General features: G+C 37.2%; 1 protein-coding gene across 7 annotated transcripts in view; it reads left to right on the forward strand.

Moving 5' to 3' along the window:
* The first annotated feature begins 1658 nt into the window (after positions 1-1658).
* The window catches only part of LOC106872693 (serine/threonine-protein phosphatase 1 regulatory subunit 10), a 156092-nt gene continuing 142718 nt past the window's right edge, over positions 1659-15032 (forward strand). Inside the window, exons 1-3 of one of the 7 annotated variants that reach the window (XM_014919769.3) lie at positions 1659-1753; positions 2906-2987; positions 5558-5648. The gene's annotated coding sequence lies outside the window, so the exon portion shown is untranslated. Of the gene's footprint in view, positions 1754-2905; positions 2988-3156; positions 5198-5557; positions 5649-15032 lie in introns of those variants that run through there. The other 6 variants (XM_014919770.3, XM_052971009.2, XM_052971008.2 and 3 more) reach the window with 6 other exon arrangements.

Here is a 15032-nt window from a genome sequence, read left to right on the forward strand (position 1 = left end):
ATTGACAATATGCTTCTTTTTTTCATACTTGCATCAACTAGCATTTGCTATAGAAATTATTAAAGGAGGCAAAAACTTATATAACAAAACTATATTAGACATGGACACATCATGTCATGTTTCTGCTCACTGATAACATAATATCCTACTCATATTTGAATCTCAACAAAAATTTCTTGAAAATGTGCATGGTGTTATGCCTAAGTTTATGGGGATTGCAAAATGCCCCAGGTGGGTGCTACTGTCCAGGAGTAGGTGATGTTATGAGACAGAGATAAATCAATATTGTTTGATATATATAAGCTTTGCTAATTTATCATGCCGTTTTGGGAAATGGCTTAGAATGCTTGTGTGTACTACCATTTCAGAAGCAGTCCTGGTAAACATTTCTTTTAAAGATCTTGGCAATTTATAATCTATAGAGTCAAGCAGGAAAGTTGGCAAATATGGTAGAATCATTAGAATGCCAAGACAAATGCTTCATGTTATTTCTTCTGTCTCTTTACATCCAATATTCACTTCCTGTCTTCCATCCTTTTGAGATTAATCAAGTACCAGTCAAATATAGGGTTCAATGGTACTGACCAAGCATGGGCAACCTATTTTGGGGACACTGACATAAGGTGTGGTTATCAGGCAGGCTGCACCAAAAAAAATCAAGGCAATTTTTTGTTAGGCATGTCATTCAGAAACTCTCGCAGGATGCAGTTTGCCTACGACTGGTATCGACTAAGCCCTCTTACCCCCAAAATAGAGCTTAAATCAGAAATTATCAATATCGCACAAGCTCCTTCCTCAATGGTTCACTTACTACTTAGTTTTGCATGTCATTCATAAGGCCATTTATTAAAACATATTTCTTCAATCAGGAAAGACACAAATTAGGAAGCTGCTTATAGGAGAGACGTATAGCCAAGTAAACTGATTTCCGTACATTACTAATACTTTAACGAACTCGAAAAGGTAACAGAAAACTGAATATAACGGGGCAGATCTAAATGCTGTTATGTCTTAAATTTCTGTTCTAAAATTTAAAAAAAAGCTTAATTCGTATTCCATCAAGATGTTGGTATTCATATTTTCACAAACATATTCAGTATGTAAACAGGCAGTATAAAGTTGACAAAAAAAAATTGCATATACTGTATGTGCGTCGGAAGAGACAATTAATGGTTGAACAGAGTCCAGCTGAGGATCAAACAATGGAGTTAGTCTCGTACCATATAAGGGCAAACATGCTTTTGCGCGGTCGCGATATAATGTTTTTTTACAAACCTTTTTATATTGTACTTATTTACTTCACAAGTCTATGTTATAACAAAATATTCAAATTCATTGAAATATTAAAAAAAAATTATTTTATTTTATTTTCAAATACGACATCAGTTCCATTTTCATCAGCACTTTTCGTAGAGGCTATAAATGACTGGAGAGAAATTACAGGACAAATCGGATATGAAACCAATTCAGTGCGAAACAAGAATGGCTAATTTGTTTTAAAATTTATAATAAAGTATATATAAATATTTTTTATTTTGTATAAAGAATAAAATAAATTTAAGAAAAGATAAATGACTGAAAGGATTAAAAATTAAACGAAGCTAAAAGTGTATTTGGCTTTGCGTTTCGAGACTACTGTCGGTTCTCTCTATAGTGACGTCACGAGTTCGGAAAGTGTAAGCTCGACTTATGCTGTGTGTAGCTTACGAAGTAATATCCAACCTTTTGAGGATAAGATTTATTTGTAGAAAGGGTAATGCTTATTATAACCATTTTAATAGCATCATCATCAACACAACGATATATATATATATACACCGAGGCGATTTATTCATATAATATATGTATATATCTATATCACTAAATCTACACCCTGACATGGCGTATGTAGTATTAGTAATAATGTCTAATAGAGAGAGGGAGAGGAAGATACAAGCTAATGGAGTCGTCAGAGGGCAATGTGGCGTTCAAACATCCTATTAAAACTACTAGTCTCAAGCCTGACTGTTGTAGATGTAGATAAACCGGCATTCGATCTTGTCAACTCGTTTAGACCCCCAAACCAAGCACTGAAAGGAATGAAACGCACAAAAAGCCAAAATGTATCTACAATACATACATATGTGTACATATGTATGTGTCCTCGGCTTGATACCATATATATATATTTCTAACATGAAGCCAAAACTATCCAGATTAAATATTAGCCTTCGAATATATATATGTGTGTATGTATAAATGATAGTTATACACATATAGCGCTGAGTGGTGCGCAACTTAGTCGATTATATGTATATATATATTTATATGTATATATCTATAACCCACTTTGTATATACAGTCATAGAATACATATACTATTAATGGCAAACAGGCAACAACCGGGCGAGGCAAATGGCTTGCATTCTTTGAGAATACACTATATATATATATATATATATATATATATATATATATATATATATATATATATATATATATATATATATATATATATATATATATATATATATATATAGTGATATTAACATTCAGTTATATATAATATAAAGTGATACGTTTAAAACAACCAGTGATCTGCGATTTTATATATATATAATCAAAAACTACAGCGATGTACTTATCCTCACAATCATATATATATATACACACGTGTGTGTATGTTACGTTAGTATATATATATATATATATATATATATATATATATATATACATGTGTACGTATAATCATGTTTTTTTTTTACATACTGCAATGTATATCCCACGCTGTAAATGAATTATACATACATGTATACACATTTTAGCTGTATATATATATTTATATGATGTGTGTATATATATATATATATATATATCTATACATACACATAATTTACTATTTCTCTGTTTTATCGGATCATCTTAGGGAGGACCTGTCTGCCCTTGTCGCAGTAGTACTTCTACCACAGCACTACACCATCACCACTTTATACAATACATCAACCAAGGTATGTTTTGAAGACCAGCTATTTTACTGTAGCCATATTGTACAGGATCCAATTTGGTTCCCTTCCTTTCCACCCCCCACTCTTGCTCTATCTCTTCTCTTGTGGTCTTTCTTTCTATCGATTTCTTATTTTCCGTTACCCCCCTCTCTCTCTCTCTCTGTATTTCTCTATCTGCCTTTCTCTTGGTACGCTGGCGGAGTAGTAGGAGGAATAATAGAGATCAATATCATCTTCACCATAAATTCGTACATATACATAAATATATGTATATATAGACACCACCGAGAAAAATCTTCACGTATACATACATGTATATATAAAGATATAGACATATACAAACAAGATTTTTCATTTATCTTTATTATATTTTCTTCGTTTTACACACATCCATTACGAAGGCAACTCAGTTTCATGTATATACACACATGAACTCTTACATTCATAACAAAAATGTACATACTCGTTCTCTTTTTATACAGACACAACACGATTTTGCTATCTTACGTTACTTAGGTAGCTTTAATCCATTGCTGTTGGTGGTCAGTAAATAGTATTAACATCCTGCTTTAAACATTTCATCATCATCATCTCCGTTTTTCCCGACCTTTTTTTTTTCTACTCTTATATCGCTAACAATACCACTACCCCCATACGTAACCGAACCCCAAACATGGGAAGGACACCTTACTTTGCTTCCTGATTGCAACATCGTTTGCTTTCTCTTCTCCGTTTGTGTTTGTGGGTAGATGATGATGGGTAGTTTTACCTCATGTTACACACACACACCCATCTACTTGCATAATACATTTAATTGTATATACACCTTGGAGTATTTTTCGTGATTTTCTTGTCTAAGTAGACACCCTTGTTGACTACCCTTAAGTGTGGGCACTGCTTCTGCAGATTTGAAGGGTAATAAATCCCCGTCCAGGTGGAGTGGGTATTCTTCTTTATTTTGTGTTAAATTTATATATTTTTATCAAAATTGCCCTTTCACCTGGACTTTTAAACATCTTCGAGACAACTCGTTATGTTACATATATGTATGTGTATTCGTGCATATACATTTATGGGTGTGTTAGGTTTTTGTGTATTGTTGATGTGCATATAACCATTTTAGGGTGTCGGTAAATACATAAGGGTGTTTCCTCAATTCACCTCTAATTAAGGGTACCACACACCAACAATGTAATTACACTGGAAACTAAAATTTTGCTGTTTTATTTTTTTTTGTTATCGGCAGAAATAATTATTATTTCTAATTCTAATGACAAATTTGCTTAATTTTATGTGTAAATTACATAGAACAAAACACCATTACAATCAAATTAGAAATAACAATTTGCAATCCGGATCTGCATATGTAGAGAGGCCATTATTAATATTTGTTAATCAACCGTATATTTTGTCTTTAAAGTCTCTCTCTCTCTCTCTCTCTTCCCTAAATCAGACGCTCGCGAACATCTATACATACAGGTCTATGTATATTTACATATTGTCCGCACCCTTTCATCTTGTCCTGGGAAGTTACTTTACGGATCTTCCTAACGGTGCCCTCTTTCTTGTAGAGAAACTTGTAATTGTTATCAACAACTTATGCTGTTTCCTTTCTCTCCCCCACACTTCCAGCACCACTACCATACAAGAACTTTAAAGCCTATTTTGGTTTTCATCCTTTTATTATCTCATGATACTGTTAAAGTTTTTCTTTGTTTCTCACGTATGTAATTATTATTGTGTTGTTAACAGTAACTTTTTTTCTTTTTAATCAGAGGAGAAATAATTAAAAAAAAAACAAACCCTCACAAACTTACGATTACTCAATTTTCAGTTATCTACCCCGTGGTGGTTATTTAACCTTATTTTTGTGACGAAATCCCACCAAATTCGACTGGTAAAGAATTTACATACCGCACCGTACAACGAACACCGGTCGGATTCGTTACGTTGTTATTTTGTTGAAAAGTACATCTACATATGTGATCATGAGAGTGCTTCTATTAGACAAATTATAATGTACTTGTGAGCTTTGTGTGTGTATGTGCTTTGGTACCTAAAATCGTGTGGTACTATATATATATAAATTTATAGAATCTCCTTTACCCCATATAAATATAATTATGTAGCGAGAAATTAATAATACAAGCGAAAATAATAATTACGAACGTTTAATTCTTAATGAGCGGAGTGTTTGATGTCACTGTTTTTGTGTGAGTGTTAAGACATTTAACATACAGAGAACGTGTTTCTGTTGTATATTTGTGTTTGTTCAAATATTGTTCTATGTATGCAGAGAAACACGTGATATTAAAAATTAATCAAGTAATTGTTTATCTATAATTGAAATTGTGTTTAGTTGCATTTTAAAATTGACTTATACGCTCGTTCGTGTATATACATACATGTATAGTGTTTTTAATTCCCACGTGTGTATAATAAAACGAATGTAAAGCAAACTTCTTAATAAATCGTCCATTCCGTTGCATGTTTTTGAGTTTAAAATTAAAACCGGTTTTTTTCCTTATTAAAATGCTTCGTAATTGACGAATCTTTCATATATATTTTTGTAGGTAATAAAGAGAAGAAAGAAGATTGCCTTAATTCTATAAATTCACGTGTGTTGGTTTCCTCGTTCCCCCTTGACACTGCCTCGGCTTGAAAGTAAGTATTTCATATAAGGGCATCATTTCGATAAATATACATTTTTGCTCTTGTTTCCCCCCACCCCCATCAAAGTCATGTAGGTGTAATCAGTCTTCTGAGAAAGCTATTCTTTTCTGAACTTAGACTTGGTACTTAATCTGAACATCAAGCATCTCAGTTGGGGATGTTTCCAATATATATTTTAGTTGTTATCCATTTCGTGTGTTATTTTCTCATGTTGGGTACACTGTTTTTGAGTATCCGTTTTACCACTTCATCACGCCATACTACATTACTTAACACCTATTATTATACATACATAAGGTGTATTACTATTGTCATTTCCTGCATTGCTTGCAAATTTAATCTAAACGTCCTTTGTGTGCCTTATAATGTTGAGCATCTCCTGTTTGTATATCTGTGATTTACTTCTGCACCACCACTCTAGACGCTTCTCTTCATCATTATGTGTATAAACGCACATATACGAGGGGGTGCTGAAAAGTTCCTTGCTTTAAGGGTGTCACGAAAAGCTTGGTCGGAGGCCCAACCTTCCGAGTTCTTCTACAGGGCTTAGAAAAACTAAAAGACCCCTGCAATAAGTGTGTGAATCTGAGAGGGAAACGTGTTGAATAAAATCATAATTAACTGATCCTCCTGTAATTTCTTTTACCCAAAGCCAGGAACATTTTAGCACCCCTTCGTACATTACACATGCACATATCTATGCACACGATGAACAACTAACTTATTTTTACACTATTCTATAAACATTTATATTCTTCAGGTAAAAGCAAAGTATATTAGCCATTTGTTGTCTAGATATCATCTTAATAAATTTTGTTCGGGTTACTGCAAGCACCAAAAGGAGATGCATTACTTAGTAAATTAACAAAGCACCTACTTCTTTCTCTCTACATATAATGGATTAACCAATAGTTGTTTAAACATTGACCCATTTATGTTTGCAGCAATAGTGTTTATATTTACAATGCTTGTATTAGACTCACTCCCAAAAGGGGCAACAATTTTAATATGTTTGAATGAGAGTAAATTAAAACGAGAACAACTGATGTGATATGTCTGTCAACAAACACTCCTTGAGACCTTCTTTTCAGGTGCTGAATACCATCTCTCCTTCCTATGTTCCCTCCCACACCCCTTTCCTAGTTCTCCGAGTTGGCACTGTCGATGTATGCACATTGAAAGGTAGGTCTGGTGAGATAGAGATTCTTGACTGGAGGCATGTTGATGTATATTGCATTCAAGAGGTAAGGTGAAGGGGAGCTTCAGCCAGGTTCCTCACAAGCAAGACACATAAGTATAAAATCTTCTGGGAAGGTAACAGTGACAGAGTAGGTGGTGTGGGTATACTTTTTGCAGATAAATGGGTGGATAAGGTCATAGAGGTAGTCAGAGTGTATGACAGAGTACTTAAGCTCAGGGTAGTTTTTCAGAATAGTTCAGCGACAATTATCTCTGCTTATGCCCCCCCCCCCAAGCGGGTCAACCAAATGAACAAAAGGACTACTTTTATGATATTCTTCTGCAGGCTACCTCAAAGACAAATGACGATAATCTTTGTTACTAAGGATTTCAGTAGGCATGTTGGGAAGTAGCCTGGTATCTTTCATGGTGTACATGGGGGCCATGGAATTGGTTCCCCAAATGAAGAGGGGACAAGGCTGTTGGAATTCTTTGATGTGAATAACCAACTTCAGGAAGCCAGCCAGTCACCCACCTGATAACCTACCACTCAGGTGACCACGCTGGCCAGATTGATTTCATTCTCGCCAGACAGTGAGATACATGGTTGCTCATAAATATAAAGACCTTCCCTGGTGAAGAATGCACCCCTCAGCATAGACTACCCAGAAGGGTGCCAAGAAGCAGACAAATCTGGAAAAGAAGGATTTAGAAGCTTAAAGACCCTTTATATGGTCAGAGAGTTAGAGACACTCTAATTGAGAAATTTGACGAGAGGGAGGAGGAACTACAGACTTGTAACATAGAGGCAACTGGGAATTCCTGCAGGACAGCTTGCTAAGTGCCACAGACCAAATATGTGGCTGGTGCAAAGTCCTATCTAGACCTAGGGTGATGTGGTGGAATGATGTAGACAAGGCCATTAGAGCAAAGAAACAGTTTTTGAAGGACTGGAAGTGTGGGGGGTAGCAGGGAACTGTATCAGATAGCCAGAAGGGAAGCTACGAGACTTATATCTAGCCAGGAAAGAAGCAGAAAAGAAGTTTGCCTATGTTCTGCGACATGAGGACCAGAGACTTGAAGTGTTTCAGATCGCAAAACTGTGTGAAAGAAAATTGTGATGTCATAGGAGAGAAATGTGTCTGCTTGGATGATGGTGCACTTGCATTTAATGATTCTGCAAAGAAAGAGGCTTGGAAATGCCATTATGAAAGGCTACTAAACATGGAAAATGAATGGGAGAAGGAGAGTCTGCCAAATATTGACCTGATTGAGGGACCAGCTATCTGAATCGACAGTAGCTTAGTAGATAAAGCAAATAAGAACATGAAGACAGGGAAGCCCCTGGCCTATCAGGAATCATAGCTGAAATCTGGTGGAGTAGGATATAGCCTAGTCACCTGTATCAGGTTGTCCACGAGGGAGTCATACCCAACGATTGGTGTAGCAGCATTATAGTCAAATGCTACAAAAGCAAAGGTGACACCTTAGACAGGAGTAATTAGAGAGGCATCAGATTGCTGGTCCAGATCATGGAAGTCACAGAAAGGGTCATAACTCAATTAATTAGCAAGGTGTTTCGTAACTGGCATGTAAAAAGCATTCACTACACTCTTGGAGTGGTTGGCGTTTCCAGTCAAACCATCTAACCCATGTCAGCATGGACAACGGATGTTAAATGATGATGTTAAAATTTAGACATTTTCATTATGCATACAGTCTTCCAAGTCATGTATAATGGCAGTAATTTTTAAAGAATTGACTTCATCTCTGACAATCTGTCCAACTTATAACAAATCCCTGCATGGAAAGCGGATGTAAAAGGATGATAAAGATGATGAGAATGTCTTCAGTTTCTTTCCATAAGTAATATTGTTTATTTCTCGACAAAACAATTAAGAATAATAAATAATAGCTCTCAAGATAGAAATAACAAATGTACAAGAAAAGAAATATTCGTGATGGCACCGGTGCCAGTGGAGCGCTAAGAGCACTGTCCGAGCATGACCATTGCCAGAGCAGCTGTCTGGCTTCCGTGCCAGTGGCCCGTAAATAGCACCATTTGAGCGTGATCGTTACCAGCGTCCCCTTACTGGCACTTGTGCTGGTGGCACGTGAAAAAACATTTGAGCAAGGTTGTTGCCAGTGCCGCTGGACTGGTTCCTGTGCAGGTGGCACATAAAGTACACCATTTTGAGCGTGGCCGTTGCCAGTACCGCCTGACCAGCCTTCGTGCCGGTGACACATAAAAGCACCCACTACACTCTCTGAGTGGTTGGCGTTAGGAAGGGCATCCAGCTGTAGAAACTCTGCCAAATCAGATTGGAGCCTGGTGTAGCCATCCGGTTTCACCAGTCCTCAGTCAGATCGTCCAACCCATGCTAGCATGGAAAGCGGACGTTAAACGATGATGATGATGATGATGATACATGTGTATAGATGTGATTTACTTTTCCATTAAGGTAAGGCCAACAAAAATAGTATTCCATGCAATGAGAGATAAAAATCATTTAAATGAGATATATATATATATATATATATATATATACATACATATACAGATTGCAATGGTTAAATTGTTATTTCATGTTTTTAATTTCATGCATGCGCATTGTTTTTGATTTTGTCGACTACACAGTATAGTAGGTCAGTTGGGCACTGTTTGTGAGAAAACAGTCTCATGACACAATTCACTCTGCCAGAAATTTGGAAACGACATGCTGTACTGCTTGGCATTCGTGCTGGAAGTGCCAATACAAACATTTCAGAGTGCTTGGGTGTCAATCTGAGGACATGTACTGAGGGTGATAAAAAGCAAGCATCCAGTAGGCATCATGGTGCTTGGAGTGATCACTAGTGATGGTGACGTTATGCCCCCATTCATCTTCCCACATGTCGTCAGACTCAACACGGAGGCCTACATCAAGTGTCTGGAGGAGGTAGTGCTGTCGAGAGGGTGGTTGCTAGTAGACCCTATGTTTGGCAATAGGACTCTGCTTCGTGCCACACAAGCAGGAGAAGCCAGCCATGGCTGCCAGACAATTTCTGTGACCACATCACTCCTAACATCTGGTTACCTAACTCTTCAGATTGCAACTCCCTTGATTATTATGCGTGGGGCGCAGTTGAGTGAGAGTCCAACAAAACTTGTAACACCAAAAATGAACTGAAGGCAAGGGTTGTGGCAGCATTCACCAACTTAGACAAGGAGACTTTCCAGAAGAGTCGCAATAGATTCCGAAGTTGTCTGGAGGCTGTGGTTGAAGCGAATGACGATTGTATTGAATAAATTTACTCTTTAGTATTTCAAGATATTTTTATGCAATTTTGATAAATATATCTGTTAAAATGAAATGTTAGTGTTATTTTTATTTTTGTGTAATTTAGACGACAGTTTATTCACTGCACTGTGTGTGTGTGTGTGTATATATATATATATATATATTTATAAATATATAGTCCAACCTAAGTTAGCTTGGAAAACAGATGTTAAATGGTGGTGTTACACACGCACACACGATAAAGTGTAAGTATATTTTAGGATTTTTCTATATTAGAATGTTAATTTTGACAGAGAGATAGTCTCCCAGCAGGAACATTACTGGAGCATCATCACTGCACGTTTCTACACCAGCATATGGTTGGACTGGTCATCATGGTTACTGCTCTCCTTCACTCGTCCAGATGACTGCGCTTTGCTCATACATTTCGCTATTAAGTTAGTGTCTGGTTGGATGCCCTTCCTGGCCACATCATAAGGATATGTGAGTGAAAGGAGTAGGTGTATGATGTTAGTGTTGAGAGTATGGGAGAGGAGAAAGGTGGGTGAATATCGATTAAGATGGGAAAGATATTTGAACTGTTTGTATATATGGGAGGTTGGTTTGACCACAATAGGATAGACCTCCAAAATGTGTGTGACATTCTGGTTGATAACCCCATTGTTATACAGTAATCTCTTATTTGTTTCTTAACATGCTGTCAGGTAAATGTGTCCAGCTTGTGTCTCTGTCCAGAGTATTTCACACTACCATGAGTAGGTGTGAACTTTGCCCATTTAGACAATATTTTATATTTCTGCTGGATTGTTAACAGTTGGTATCAACAGATTGGACATATGCCTTACAATTGCTTTTGTTTGGTCACATAAATGTTATTCTGGTGTATGCTTTAAAATTTTTGGAATTTCTAAGGCATTGGCATAGCTGTGTAGTTATGAACTTCGTTTTATGACCCCGTAGCTTTGGTTTCAATTTCACTGGCATTTTGGGTGTCTCCTACTGTAGCTTTGGGTGTCTCCTACTGTAGCTTTGGGCCAACCATAAAGGAATTTGATTTCGAGACTGTAGAAAACCCATCATGTGTGTGTGTTTCAGTATACTTACTCCACACTTGCCACTGCCTGAGTGAAATAGTGGTGGTGAGGTTAACATTCCTTGTTGATATGACTATTTCCTGAACAATAGGTAGGTGTTGGTGACGAGAAAAGCATCCTGCTGTAAGATCCTGCCTTAAATAATTTCCCATCCATGCTCACACTAGAATGGAAATGAAGTTAAACAAGGCATTCTTTATCAATATAGTGGCTAAAAACAACTTGCTTTACACTGAGGCAATTTGGAAAGTCAGTAATTTTCATCATCATTTAACGTCTATTTTACATGTTGGCATGGGTTGGATGGTTTGACCAGAGCTGGAGAGCTGCACCGGGTACCAGTCTAATTTGGCTTGGTTTCTACAGCTGGATGCCTGTCCTAACTCCAACCATTTTACAGTGTGTGCCAGGTACTTTTAATGTGGCACAGGCACTCTTGTCTACTCTTTTACTTGTTTCAGTCATTTGATTGCAGCCATGCTGGAGCACCACCGTAACAGTTTTTTTAGTCAAGCAAATCGACCCCCAGAACTTATTTTTTGTAAGCTTAGTATTTATTCTATCATTTTCTTTTGCCGAACCACTAAGTTATTGGGACATAAACACACCAGCATCGGTTGTCAAATGATGGTGAGGTGGGGGTGGTGTGACAAAAACACAGATACACACAAATTCATACATACACACACACACACACAATGGGCTTCTTACGTTTTCCATTTACCAAATCCACTCACAAGGCTTTGGTTGGTCTGAGGCTATTGTAGAAGACACTTGCCCAAGGTGCCACACAGTGGGACTGAACATGGAACCATGTGGTTGAGAATGTTTTGCTTTGATTCTAATTTTTGTTATTATTTCTCTTCACCTCTCAACACTTGAAATTCTTTTAACCAGGAGAGATTCTCTAGCTATTTTACTTTTTCATATGTTGTTATATATATATATATATATATATATATATATATATATATATATATATATATATATATATATATATATATGTTGCTGTTTTTTTCTTCAGTCTGCATTCAGAAATACATTGGACTTTGTATTGTTTCCTCAATTCTTAAGAAACACGGCAGAATGTTATTGAGTCCCTAAATTGTGAACAAATGCAATGTGTCTGCTGATACTGTATGAAGAGGGAGCTTCTGTGTAGTAGCTTGATCTACTAGAAATAGCAGTTAGTTCTCCCTCAAATCCTACCTATCTTAGAAAGAAAGGACACATTGAAGATCATAGCCAGTTTTCTCTTTGCTTTTGATCATAGGTCTGCTGAATCAGGATTGACTTAATGCTAATAAAATTACTATGTCTGTTATTGAACAGCTGTGAGGTCTCAGCCATTCATAAATTGCTGCAGCGTTTACTTCTGCAGCAGCAGCCTGCCATACAAATGAACAATGGTGGACATTCGAGAAAATTAAGTAGTATGTGTGTCAGAGTTGACATAACTGTTGTTGTTGTAGTAGTAGTAGTAGTAGTCTTAGTCTTAGACCAAAGGTTGGAAGGAAATGGTTGTGTGACAATAGTCTACTACTACTACTACTACTATGTATGATTTGGTAACATGTACCATGCTTTTTGCTAATTTTATTTTGAATGCCTATGAAGTCATGAGCAGGTATCAACACAATCTCAGCTCTTGCATCCTTTACCAAGAGGAACATTCAGGAGGTGGTTGTTGGAGGGAGGGAGGTTCGCACCCACACTCAAATGGTACTCATTTTCAGCTGAGTAAACTGCGCAGTGCCTTGGGCAAGTGTCTTTTATAATCCCATGCTGACCTAAATTTTCTGAGTGGATGTGTTTGATGAAAACTGTAAAAAGCCTTTCGTGTGTGTGTATATATACGTATATATATCTATCTATCTATCTATCTATCTATCTATCTATCTATCTATCTATCTATCTATCTATCTATATATATATATATATATATATATATATATATATATATATATATATATATATATATATATTCTTTTATTCTTTTATTTGTTTCAGTCATTTGACTGTGGTCATGCTGGAGTACCACCTTCAGTTGAACAAATTGACCCTAGGACTTATTCTTTGTAAGCCTAGTACTTATTCTATTGGTCTCTTTTGCCAAACTGCTAAGTGACAGGGACTTAAACACACCAGCATCGGTTGTCAAGTGATGGGGGGGGGGCAAACACAGGCACACACTTACATGCGAGTGGATTTGATATATATATATATATATATATATATATATATATATATATATATATACGACAAGCTTCTTCCAGTTTCCATCTACCAAATCCACTCACAAGGCTTTGGTCGGCCTCAAGCTATAGTAGAAGACACTTACCCAAGGTGCCATGCATTGGGACTGAACCCAGAACCATGCAGTTGGGAAGCAAGCTTCTTACCACACAGCCATGCCTTTGCCTATATGCGCGTGCGCACACACACACACACACACACACATATGTGGTACTGAGACTCCTGGTGGTTTGCTGTGCTTGAAAAGACAAGCCAAACTGAGTAAAAGCGTGGTTGCCCTTGCATACAGGCTTGTCCCTTGTAACCCTCTCTAGCTGAGCATCCCTAATCTTGTGGGCTCATAAGTGCTGGTGCCATGTAAAAAGTACCCATCCAGTGTTGTGTAAAAGCACCCCCCCAGTACACTCTTTAAAGTGGTTGGCATTAGGAAAGGCATCCAGCCATAGAAACCATGCCAAAACAGACATGGAGCCTGAAAGACCCTTCAGCTGGTCAGCTTTTGTCAAACTGTCCAACCATATCAACATGGAAACCGGACGTTAAATGATGATGTGTGTGTGTCTGTGTTGTTTGTCCCCACCACTGCTTGACAACCAGTGTTGATTTGTTTAGCAAAAGAGATTGATAGAATAAGTACCAAGCTTTAAAAAAGAAGTATTAATGTTGATTTATTTGACTAAATCCTTCCAGGTGGTACCCCAATGACTGAAATAAGTAGGCACAGGAGTGGCTGTGTGGTAAGTAGCTTGCTTGCCAACCACATGGTTCCGGGTTCAGTCCCACTGTGTGGTGCCTTGGGCAAGTTTCTTCTACTATAGCCTCAGGCAAACCAAAGCCTTGTGAGTGGATTTGGTAGAAGGAAACTGGAAGAAGTCTGTCATGTGTGTATATATATATATATATATATATATATATATATATATGTGCATATGTATGTGTGTATATGTTTGTGTGTCTGTTTGTCCCCCCACTATTGCTTGACAACTGATGCTGGTGTGTTTACGTCCCCGAAACTTAGCAGTTCGGCAAAAAAGACCAATAAAAAAAGTATTAGGCTTACAAAGAATAAGTCCTGGGGTTGATTTGCTCGACTTAAGCCAGTGCTCCAGCATGGCTGCAGTCAAATGATTGAAACAAGAAAAAGAATAAAAGAATATGTAATTGCAGGCAGGCTGTGTGTTAAAAAGTTTGCTTCCCAACCATGTGGTTTTGGGGTCAGTCTTACTGCGTGTCACCTTGGGCAAATGTCTTTATAGCCTCAGGTCAACCATAGTCTTGTGAGTGGATTTGGTATACAGAAACTGAAAGACGCCTCTTATATATGTGTGTGAGTGTGTTTGCGTCCTCTTTCCCCTCTTTTTCTTGGTACATACAGTCTGTGTGTTTCACTTTTTGGGTGGAGTGACCCATATCTAGTTAGCAACTAGATATGATCTAGATTCCATGATCCTGTGAAAACCATACCTGGGCATGGGAAAATATTATCGTGCTTGGAAACTGGTAAGGGCATCATAGCTGTTGCAGGAAGGGTATCTGGCTATTGCAAGATCTGCTTCAATAAACTT

Source organism: Octopus bimaculoides, chromosome 10 (assembly GCF_046866305.1).
Source record: "Octopus bimaculoides isolate indiv1 chromosome 10, ASM4686630v1, whole genome shotgun sequence".
Taxonomy (NCBI): domain Eukaryota; kingdom Metazoa; phylum Mollusca; class Cephalopoda; order Octopoda; family Octopodidae; genus Octopus; species Octopus bimaculoides.